The 12,254-nt window shown below is 38.9% G+C and overlaps 1 pseudogene; it reads right to left on the bottom strand.

Moving 5' to 3' along the window:
* Window positions 1–596: 596 nt before the first annotated feature.
* Window positions 597–2,123, bottom strand: LOC118635710 (annotated as a pseudogene).
* Window positions 2,124–12,254: the final 10,131 nt, after the last annotated feature.

The raw sequence follows: 12,254 nt of genomic DNA, 5'->3' as shown, positions 1-12,254 counted from the left end.
GTGAGTGGTTGTGGCTATTTTAGGGTCTGTCCTGGCTCTGCGCTGTGGAGCCACTTAGGAGTTTAACCCGAGGGAACTGCTCACAGCTAAGGCTGCTTATGTCCATTGGCTCCCAGTCCCCTCTCACGCCTCTGCAATCCTACCAGGATTGAGTCATTGTCCCTGATTATATGGTCCTCCAAGGTGCTTTTCTGTTGCTTTTTCCTGACAATTTGTCTTTATTTTCATTGTAATTCCAGTTTGGTCCTGGTAGATGGTCTGTGTTACTTCCATTCACTCTGCTGTCATTTTGGAATCCATGAATTACTTTCTTTAAATCTACTTATATGGGTTATTTTGGAAACTCAGTAAGTCTAGCATAGAAGTAGCCCACATTTACTATAAAATTACTTTTTTTTTTTTTCTCATTAAACTTTGTTTTAATGGGTCTCAAAATTCTGTGACAGATTTTTTGGTCAAGTTGATTCCATGAAAAAGTACTGATTTTAAAAAATAATAACTTAGAAACTGCCACACACAAAAAAACCCCAAATGGTCCACAAAACATTCTCCTTTCCTTCTGAAGGTTTTACGGTGCATTATAATCATTAACCAGTCTTTTACTATTAAACTTAAATGGCCAATTGAGACAAACAGTTCTAAGACCATTCTTCGACCACTGATTAAGACTGGGGTGGCAGGTATTGGGGATAACATTCATTTAGCCTTCTGAGCTTTCTGAGCAGACTTGGTGACTTTCCCAGCTCCAGCTGCCTTCTTGTCCACTGCTTTGATGACACCCACAGCAACTGTCTGTCTCATGTCACGAAGAGCAAAGCAGCCCAGAGGGGGATAGTCAGAGAACCTCTCAACACACATGGGCTTGCCAGGAACCATATCGACGATGTCATCATCACCAGATTTCAGAAACTTAGGGCCATCTTCCAGCTTCTTCCCAGAATGACGGTCAATCTTCTCCTTCAGCTCAGCAAATTTACAAGCAATATGAGCTGTGTGACAATCCAGCACAGGTGCATATCCAGCACTGATTTGGCCTGGATGGTTCAGGATAATTAGCTGAGCTGTGAAGTCAGCTGCTTCCATTGGTGGGTCATTTTTGCTGTCACCAGCCACATTGCCACGACGAACATCTTTGACAGACACGTTCTTGACATTGAAGCCCACATTGTCCCCAGGAAGAGCTTCACTCAGAGCTTCATGGTGCATTTCAACAGACTTTACTTCAGTTGTTACATTGACTGTAGCAAAGGTGACCACCATGCCGGGTTTGAGAACACCAGTCTCCACTCTGCCCACAGGAATAGTACCAATGCCACCTATTTTGTAGACATCCTGGAGAGGCAGACCCAGGGGCTTGTCAGTTGGACGAGTTGGTGGTAGGATGCCATCCAGAGCTTCAAGCAGCGTGGTTCCACTGGCATTGGCATCTTTACGGGTGACTTTCTATACCTTGAGCCAAGGCATATTAGCACTTGGCTCCAGCATATTGTCACCATTCCAACCAGAAATTGGCACAAATGCTACTGTGTCAGGGTTGTAGCCAATTTTCTTAATATAGGTGCTGACTTCTTTAACGATTTCCTCGTATCTCTTCTGGCTGTAGGGCGGCTCAGTGGAATCCATTTTGTTAACACCAGCAATCAGTTGTTTAACACCCAGTGTGTAAGCCAGAAGGGCATGCTCATGGGTCTGCCCATTCTTGGAGATGCCTACTTCAAATTCACCAACACCAGCAGCAACTATCAGGACAGCACAGTCAGCCTGAGATGTGCTTGTAATCATGTTTTGATGATGTCTCTGTGTCCTGGGGCATCAGTGATTGTCACATAATACTTGCTGGTCTCGAATTTCCACAGGGAGATATCAGTGGTGATACCTCGCTCACATTCAGCTTTCAGTTTATCTGAGACCCAGGCATACTTGAAGGAGCCCTTCCCCATCTCAGCAGCCTTCTTTTCAAATTTTTCGATGGTTCTTTAGTCGATCCCACCACATTTGTAGATCGGATGACCAGTAGTGGTAGACTTGCCGGAATCTATGTGTCCAATGACGACGATGTTGATATGAGTCTTTTCTTTTCCCATTTTGGGTTTGGTTTAGTGGTGGTTTTCTTGACACCTGTGTTCTGGCGGCAAACCCGTTGCGAAAAAGCTGTAAAATTACTTTTTGAAATTGTCTTTAAATAATAGTATTTCTCCCCTCACACTCTCCTTACCGGTTGATGGGGAAAAAGGAAAAAGGAAAGAAATGTTTTGCATTCCTTGCAGGGCAAATTCAAACTATACTGATCTGAGGTATAACTTCGGATAAGTAGTTGTGAAAACCTGTTCAATGCAGATTTGTTTTGTCAGTTTTACACAAGATGGGTTCATTACTCATGTATATTGCAGTATGGTATAAAATATATTTCAAAGATGATGGGTCATTTACCTGCAACACTATACTCTGAGTAATTCCACATAACCATAACCTATTTTATGGGTAACTGAGCTTCAGCATTTGTAGTGCTTGATTCCCCTACCCTCCCACAATCTCTAGTCATTCTGGGTTGAATGCGTTTCAATAAGATTATTTGTCTTGCCCTGTCCGGTTTGGCTCAGTGGTTGGAGCATTGGCTTGAGGATCAGAGAGTCCCAGGTTTGTTTCCCACTAGGGGCACATACCAAAAAAAAAAAAAAAAGATTATTTGTCTTCTTAAAGAAGAACAAAATAGTAGGGATCACATTACAAGACATCAGGTTATACCACAAAGCCACTGTAATCAAAACAGCCTGGTATTGGCACAAGAACAGGCACATAGATCAATGGAAGAGAACAGAGAACCCAGAAATTGACCCAAGACAATTGCTCAATTAATATTTGACAAAGTTTGTAAGAGCATACAGTGGAGTCAAGACAGCCTCTTTAATAAATTGTGTTGGGAAAATTGGACAGCTATATGCAAGAAAATGAAGCTAGATCACAACTCACACCATATACAAGAATAAATTCAAAATGGATAAAAGACTCAAATGTGATTTGTGATTTCATAAAAATCCTAGAAGACAATGCAGGCAACAAAATTTCTGACATCATATGCAGCATAATTTTCACTGATACATCACCTAAGGCAAGAGAAACAAAGGAAAAAATGAACACATGGGACTACATCAAACTATAAAGCTTCTGCACAGCAGAAGAAACAACCATCAAAATAGAAAGGGAACCCACTATATGGGAGAGCATCATTGCCAAGGATAATCAGATAAGGGGTTAATTTCCAAAATATATAGAGTACTCACACAATTCAACAAAAGGAAGACAAAGAAGCCAATTAAAAAATGGGCAGAGGACCTAAAGAGACACCTCTCCAAACAGGACATACAAATGGCTGAGACATATGAAGAAAAGCTCAACATCACTAATCATCAGAGAAATGCAAATTAAAGCAACATTGAGGGTCTGGTTTTGTGGCTCAGTGGTTGAGCATCGACCCATGCACCAAGAGGTCACTGGTTTGATTCCTGGTCAGTACACATGCCCAGGTTGTAGGCCCCATTCTCAGTGGGGGCCATACAGGAGGTGGCTAATCAATGTTCTCTCTCATTGATGTTTCTCTCACTTTTTGTCTCTCTCTAAAAAAAAAAAAAAAAAGAAAAGAAAGAAAAAAAATTAAAAAAACAACAATGAGGTATCACTTCACACCTGTCAGAATTGCCACCATCAACAAATCATTAAACAAGAAATAATGGTGAGGGTATGTAGAAAAGGGGACCCTAGTACACTGCTGATGGGAATGCAGACTGATGCAGCTGCTATGAAAAACACTGTGGTGTTAACTCAAAAAGTTAAAAATTGAACTGCCATTTGACCCAGTGATCCCACTTCTAGGAATATATCCTAACAAGCCTGAAACACCAATCAGAAAGAATATATGTACCCCTATGTCCGTAGCAGCACTATTTACAATAGCTAAGATCTGGAAACAGCTCAAGTGTCCAACAGTAGACAAGTGGATAAAAAAAAAACTGTGGTACATATACACAATAGAGTACTATGCAGCTGTAAGAAAGAAAGATCTCTAATCCTTTGACATGACATGGAGGGACCTGGAAAGTATTATCCTAAGTGAAACAAGCCAAGCAGAGAAAGACAAATATCACATAATCTCACTTATTTCTGGAATATAATGAACTAAACAAACTGATGAACAAAATAGACCCAGAGTCATAGAAGTAGGGTACAGACTGACAATCCTCAGAAGGGGGGGTGAGGAAGGGATAAACCACAGAACTTATATGCACATATGCATAACCGATAGAGATAGACAACAAAGCTGGAGATGAGGTTGGGGCTGGGGTTGGGAGGAGGGTGCCAATAGGGGGAAAAAGGAGAACCATCTGTAACAAAAATAAATTAATAAAAAAAAATCGCAATGCAACAAGCTAAAAAAAAAAAAAAAAAAAAAAAAAAAAGATTATTTCTCTTCTTGACTCCTGAACCTGGAAATAATCACATCCTTTCTTAATGGTTCAAGGTTATCCTTTCAATAGCATTAGTTGCTTTAACATGCTGTATATAGTGTTGCCTCAAGGTCTCCTAAATTGTGTAAGGCTGTGTGTCCTTACATTATATTGGACACAGATTATTCTGCCTCTTAATTTGTAATGCCTGTTTCTCTAATCTTTCCATATATCTCCTTTCTGTTAGCTGTCATTTCTTGTTATTGTTATTTTAACAGTTTCTACCAACCAGCAGGTACCACCTAATCCTCTATGCTTCCCCCTTTGCTCCTCCTTCTGATATGCTGTTATGAGCTAGGAAATGAGATAACCAAATTTATTAGAATTGTCTGCAAAATAAGAGTAAATAGACTATAAGTAGGGCTGTGATAGTCTACTACTCATGTATATCAACTTTAGTATATGGACTCTGTGATAGCTATTCTGATTGCATTAAAGCTTTTTAATTTTTTTTAGTTCTTAGCTGTGCTATAGAAGGTTGATGCTGTTTAATAAGTTATCATTAAAATGTATGTTCTCTTGTAAATTAAGGTATTCCAATTGTGAAATTATAATATTTTCTTTCCTTTTTTTGTTTTGTTTTGTTAATCCTTACCACGAGGGTATTTTTCCATTGATTTTTAGATAGAGTGGAAGGGAGGGAGGGAGGGAAAGAGAGACAGAGAGAGAGAGAGAGAGAGAGAGAGAGAGAGAGAGATAGAGAGAGAGAGATGTGAGACAGACACACTGATTGGTTGCTACCTGCATGACCCTGACCAGGCTGGGGATGGAACCAGCAACCCAGGTACATGCCCTTGACTGGAAATTGAACCTTAGACACTTTGGTCTGAGGGCCAATGCTCTAATTGCTGAGCCAAACTGACCAGGCCATAATATTTTACCTTCTTGTAACACAAAAGAGTGCCTTCAAAATGTATCAGGAAATTAAGATACATTTTATTCATTGCATGTCTGGAGCATGCCTGGAACATGCCTATAGGTACTTGACACTAGGAGGCACATCAGTCTTAGAAATTGCCCCCAAGGATTGAAAGCTAATGTCTCTGTATAGCATCTTCTCAGGTAAGCACACTCTGAAGGCGCCATTAAAAAACTGTATCTCATCTGCCCCAGGGCAGAAACAGAGGTCATACTAGAAGGGGAGATGCTTCTTATAGGATTGCTGTCAAGGTGAATATTCCTTTCTATTGCTGACAAGGTCTTGACCCAGAGGCAGTTAGCTCCTGGTAAGAGACTCACAGAACTTAATTCCATTTATTTTTTACACAAACTCTCTCCTTATTTTATTTTTTAATCCTCACTCAAGGATATTTTTCTACTGATTTTCTTTTTTTTTTTTTTTTAGAGAGAGTGGAAGGGAGGGAGAGAATGAGAGAAAGAAAGAAACATTGATGTAATAGACACATAGATTGGTTGCCTCCCGCTTGTGCCACAACCTGGGCCAGGGATTGAACCTGCAACCCAGGCACATACCGTTGACAGAGAATCAAGCCTGCATCCCTTCCTTGAGTGGGCTGACACTCTATCCATTGAGCCACTCCAGCCAGAGCCCTGCCCTCATTTTATATGTATAACACCTGTATCTGACTGATTTCTCCTTACTTTCAGTTCTGAGAAGGTGTGACATTGAGCAAATACCTAAAGGAGGTGAGGATGTCATCAGGGGTATCTGAGGGGGAAAATTTTCCAGGCAGAGGGGACAATTGATGTAAAGGCCCTAAGATGAGAAAGTACTGACAAATTCAAGGAACAAGAAAGGGATCAATGTGACTGAAGCAGTGAGTGCATTCAGGTGTGTGCAAGTGTGTGCATATGTATGTGTGTGTGCATGCCAGTGATGAAGCTAGAGAGGTAAGGAGTCTGGATTGTACAGGGCTTGGCAAGGACTTTGCCTTTTATCCTGAGTTAGAAGGCTTTGATAAGAGTGACTGAATGCCTCTTTGGATGCTGTGTGCTGAGTGGAGAATAGGCTAAAGGTGGGACAAAGGTGGAAGCAAGGAAACCAATTAAGATTCTATTAGGATTAATATGGTATCTTGAACCTGAGGTAATAATAAAGGTGTTAAGAAGCAGTCAGATTCTGGAGATCCCACAGGACCCTGGCTAGAGCTAGTGATAGAACCTGCAACCCAGGTACATGCCCTTCGCTGGAAATCGAACCCACAACCCTTCAAACCCACAACCCTTCGGATCGAAGGCTAACACTCTAACTGCTGAGCCAAACTGGTAAGGGCAGATTCTGGATGTATTTTGGAGGTAGAGACAAAAGGATTTGCTAATGGTTTGTCCATGTGGTATGAGAGAAAGAGAAGAGTTAAGGATGACTCTTAAGAGTTTTGGTTTGAGCAAGTAAATGTCAGGAATTGTCATTAATGGAGATAGAGATGCTGGCAAGTAGAGCAGGTTTGTGGGGGAAATCGATGAGTATCAGAGCTTTGGTATGGAACCGGTTAACGTTGAGGTGCCTATTAGCTATCCCTGTGGAGATATTGAGTAGGCAATTGGATATAGGAATATGGTGTTCAAGGAAGTAATCAGGGCTGGAGATATGTATTCCAGAGTCATCCACCTTATAGGCAGTATTTAAAGACTGGATGAGTGAGTATAGATAGAGATCACTCACAAGAGACAGTGATTTGTGTTCCACCAATGAAGACTTGTAGATGACCTACGACTCTTCACCAAAGCAACATTTACTTGGGGAAGAAGGAAAGCAGTGCTCAAAAAAAAAAAAAAATTATTTTCTCTGATTTGTTGTCCAAATGTTCATGCTGTAAAATGTGCTCACACATCACTTTGACTCTTGTTCCTTTGCTTACAGTCTGGAACCAATATAATCTTTGCCTGGGGGTACAGAAAGGATCTATGTTTAAAACTCTTCAAAGAGAGAAACTATAACTTCACTGTTAAATGTTCCTTCTTTTTCTGTAATAGAAATATTAAGTAGCCACTGCTGGCTTTCCAGTTGAGAAGACCTTGATTCAGTTACCTCCTATCATTTTCAATACATGGTATAGTTTTCTTAAAAAATATATATATATTTTAATGGAAAACCAAAGCCTGATTGCAAATTGAAAGAAAAAAAACAAAATAATTTTACACTCACAGTAAAGTTTTGGACTTATAAAATAGTTGAATTAGCAAATACAGTGAGATTTTAATATATTGAAATTTACTCTTAAGGCAGATTATCTTCTCTTTGACTTTCAAATATTTATTAATGATACTGTCACATCCATGAAGAAATTAAGTCAGCTGTTAACTCTGCAGATACTGGGAGAGTAGACAATTTAGCAGCAATTAAAGAATATGTATGTGTATTCTGTCTCTGGAAAATTATGAGCCAGTAACTTTATGGAGATTTTGTCTTCTCTGTTTTCAGATAATTTTTTGCATTAATCAGAAAAGGGAAGGAGAGACACTCCTAGCAAGGAGGAGCAGAAAAGGATTTTGTTAACAAGAGGGCACGCAGGAGAAAAGGGATCCTATTCTAGCTTTTTAAAACAGTTTATTGAGATATAATTCACATATCATACAATTAACTCACTTAAGGTATGCATTTTAATGGTTTTTAGCGTAATCACAGACTTGTGCATTTATTACCACAGTTTAGAATATTCCCTTCACTCCCAAAAGAAACCCCTATACCTATTAGCCTTATCCATTAGTATCACTCCCCTTTTCCTTCCAGTAGCCCTTCCCACCAGCCCCTGGCAGCCAATAATATATTTCCTTTCTCTATAGAAGTGCCTCTTCTAGATATTCAGATAAATAAAATCAGATAATATGTGATCTCTTGAAACTGGCTTCTTTCAATTTAGCATAACGTTTTCAAGTTTCATCCATTTTGTAGCACTTGTCAGTACCTCATTCTTTTATATGGCTGAATGTTACTGCATTTTATTGATATAGACCACATTTTAATGATCTAGTCTTCTTCAGCTGATGGACATTTGAGTTGCTATTATAAGTAATGTTGCTATGAACATTATTATACAAGTTTTTGTGGACATGTTTTCATGTCTGGAAGTGGAATTGTTAGATTATAGAGAAACTGTATGTTTAATGTTTGCAGGAACTCCCAGACTATTTTCCAAAGCAGCTGTATCATTTTATATTCCCACCGTCATTTTATGAGGGTCTCAATTTCTCCACATTTTTCTCAGGATTTGTTAATTTCTGACTTTTTGATTCCTGCCTTCCTAGTGAGTGTGAAGTGGTTTCTCATTGTGGTTTTGGTTTACATTTCTTGAATGACTAGTAATATCTAACATCTTTTCATGTGATTATTGGCTATTTGTATATCTTTTTTTAGGCAAATGTCTCTGCAAATTCTTTTACCCATTTTAAAGGAGACTTAATCTTTTTGCTGTTTAATTTGTAAGAGTTGTTTATATAGTCTGGATTCAAGATCTTTATCAGGTATTTGATTTACAAATGTTTTCTCCCATTGTGTGGGTTGTTTTTACCTATTTTTTTATTTTGTTCGAGCCCTTGTTTACAAATATTGTTTTAAAAATATTTTATTGATTTTTAGAGAGAGGAAGGGAGAAAGGGAGAGATAGGGAGAACATCTATATGAGAAAGAAACATCAATCAGTCGCCTGCTTCCCAGGGATTAAACCCGAAACCTGGTTATGTGCCCTGACCTGAAATTGAACCCACCACATTTGGCTGTACAGAACGATGCTCCAACCAACTGAGCCACACCATCCAGGCCTTAATTATTTTTTAAATTGTGGCATACTTGACATAGAACCTTATTAGTTTCAGGTATATAATATAATGATTTGATATTTTACATATTGAAAAAAGATCACCACAATAAATCTAGCTAACATCATCACCACAAATAGTTAATTTTTTTTTTCTTGTGACAAGTAATTTTTTGTTTTGTTTTGTTTTGTTATCCTCACCCTAGGACATTTTTCCATTTTTGTTCAGATAGAGTGGGAGGGAGAGAGAGGAAGAGAGAGAGAGAGAGAGACATCGAAGTGACAGGGACACATCAAGTGGCTGCCACCCGCACGACCAACCAGGGCCGGGGACAAACTGCAAGCGAGGTACATGCCCTTAGCAGGAACCAAACCCAGGTCTCTCTGGACCACAGTCCGACGCTCTAATCGCTGAGCCAAACCTGTGACGAGTAATTTTAAGATCTAATTTACTATCTTAGCAACTTTCAAGTATGAGATATGGTATTGCTAACTTTAGTGACCATGCTGTACGTTACATCCCCATGGCATTTATTTTATAACTGGGACTTTGTACCTTTTGACTCCCTTTACACAACATCCCTCTAACCAATAATCTCTTCTCTTATCTGTTAACTTGTTTTTGTTTGTTTAGATTCCATGTATAAGTGAGATCATTTTATATAGTATTTTTCTTTGTCTGACTTATTTCACTTAGTATAATATTCTCTAGGTCCACCCATGTTTTCAAACCAATGTGTTTGAGTTTTATAGTTTTAGCTCTTACATTTAGGTCTTTAATCCATTTTGAGTTGATTTTTCTGTATGTTGTGAGTTAGGGTCCACTTCATTTTCTTGCATGTGCATATATTCAGGTGTTCCCAGAACCATTTGTTGAAAAGAATATTCTTTCCCCACTAAAATGTCTTTGTATATGGCTTAAAATGAATCGACCATAGATGCAAGGATTTATTTCTGGACTCTCAGTTTCATTCCTCTGGTTTATCTATAAGTCTATTACTATACCTGTATCACTCTGTCTTGATAACTGCTGCTGTGTACTACATTTTATTTTGGTTATTTTTGGACTCTTGTATTTCCATATTAATTTTAGGAGTATCTTGTCATTTTATGCATAAAATGCTAGGTAGGATTCTGCTAGCTACTTCATTAAATCTATAGCTCAATTTAGGGAATGTCTGAACCTCATTTATATAGTTGTACAAATTGAGGTTTCCCTATATATAGGGAACCCTAACCCTAACCCTAACCCTAACCCTAACCCTAACCCTAACCCTAACCCTAACGGTGTTTGGAAATTATTAACTGTAATGAATTGTGGCCCATCAATGCTCATATTGAATGATTATTCATATAAAGTTTTTCATAAGTTTATAAGGATTACAATATATTAATTTATTTATATTATATAATTATTCTAGAGACCCTCCTAAAAGTTTAAGAGGCAAAACAGTAAATATCCACAGGAGTTCTCCCGAGGATAAACAAAAGCACAAATAAAGACAACACAAGGTATAATCACTAACTCAATTGCCTTAGTTTTTGTGATTCAACATTTGGCATGCAAGTCTGTGTGGTTCTATGGTGGAATAACATAAGGAAAATGAGAGACATGTGTTTTGATGATACCACATTGATCAGGAATCTGAAAAGACCTTTACAGGTTGGACTAGACCATTTGTCAATCAAGTGTGCAATCCCCTTCCCTGTGGCAGGAGATATCTTTTAAGAAAAGAGATTCTGGTGCTCAACAGATAAGCTTGGGCCAACTCTGCTGTGGATTTGCTGATGTTTTAAGCATGAAAAACATTTTTTATCACTATTTTTACATATAGTAAATCACCACATATGCAGTTCTCTTTATGGAATGAGTTAGTCCCTCTCAAAATTTACTTACATATATTGGGTTTCTGAGAAATGAATTCATTGGGCTGTAATTGTCAGGCAAGTTCCTGAGACAATGGCAGCTCTCCTGCTTCTGTATAAGAAAAACCTGCTGCCTCCACTGGGTGGTTTTTAATATGAAGGGGGGAGGAAGGAAAAGCTTTTTATGGCTTGCTCTTAATTAAACACCTACAGGAAGGCAAAGAGGAGGCCCAGCAACCTGGGACACTAAGCTCTTGGATGGAGCTCACTTCCCTGTAATTTTCCATTTGCTGCACCTCATTTTTATCATGTAGTTTTTGGCCCTTTCTCTTTCTCATTGCTCTCCTTGGTTTCTCTCTTCTTTGTTTCTTTCTCACCTACTGCCTTATGTACTTGTATTTTCCATGTGTTTTAAATTTTTTTTTGCTTTTGGTAAGGTTTTTTTTTTTTTTTTTCTCTCGCTATTTTCTTATTTATATATGATCTTTGTAAAACATCTAAACAGTACACATGCCCATAAACTAATAAGAGAAAGTCACCTCTGTGCTTTTTTAAAATTGATTTTAGAGAGAGAGGAAGGGAGAGATAGATAGAAACATCGATGAGAGAGAACATTGATTGGCCACTTCCTCCATACCCCGCATTGGAGATTGGATCCACAACCTGGGCATGTGCCCTGACTGGGAATCTAACCAGTGACCTCTTGGTGCATGGGTTGACACTTAACCAGTGGGCCACACTGGCTGGGCATCTCTGTGCTTAACTGTGTCCTACTGTCTGCTGGAAAGCACTGGTAACCGTTTGGGTTTGTGGCCATAGGAACTTTCTGTAGATCTCGATATTGCAATTCAATTCCACAAACATTGACCGATCACTTCCTATGTGCTGGACACTGTTGGGATATTTCAGTGAGCAAAGCAGACAAAAATGATCATTTCCTATGTGCTGGACACTGTTGGGATATTTCAGTGAGCAAAGCAGACAAAAATCCTTGCCTTCAGGGAGCTTATTTCTAACTGGTGAGAACAACAATAAAGAATCCACATACAGCCCGGGCTGGTTGGCTCAGTGGTTGGAGCATTGGCCTGCAGACCAGAGAGTCCTGGGTTCGGTTCCCGCTAGGGGCACGTACCAAAAAAAAAAAAAAAAAAAAAGACTCTACATATATCTA

This window comes from Molossus molossus, unplaced genomic scaffold (genome assembly GCF_014108415.1).
Source record: "Molossus molossus isolate mMolMol1 unplaced genomic scaffold, mMolMol1.p scaffold_m16_p_2, whole genome shotgun sequence".
NCBI lineage: Eukaryota > Metazoa > Chordata > Mammalia > Chiroptera > Molossidae > Molossus > Molossus molossus.
This window is presented reverse-complemented; position numbering and strand designations above follow the sequence as displayed.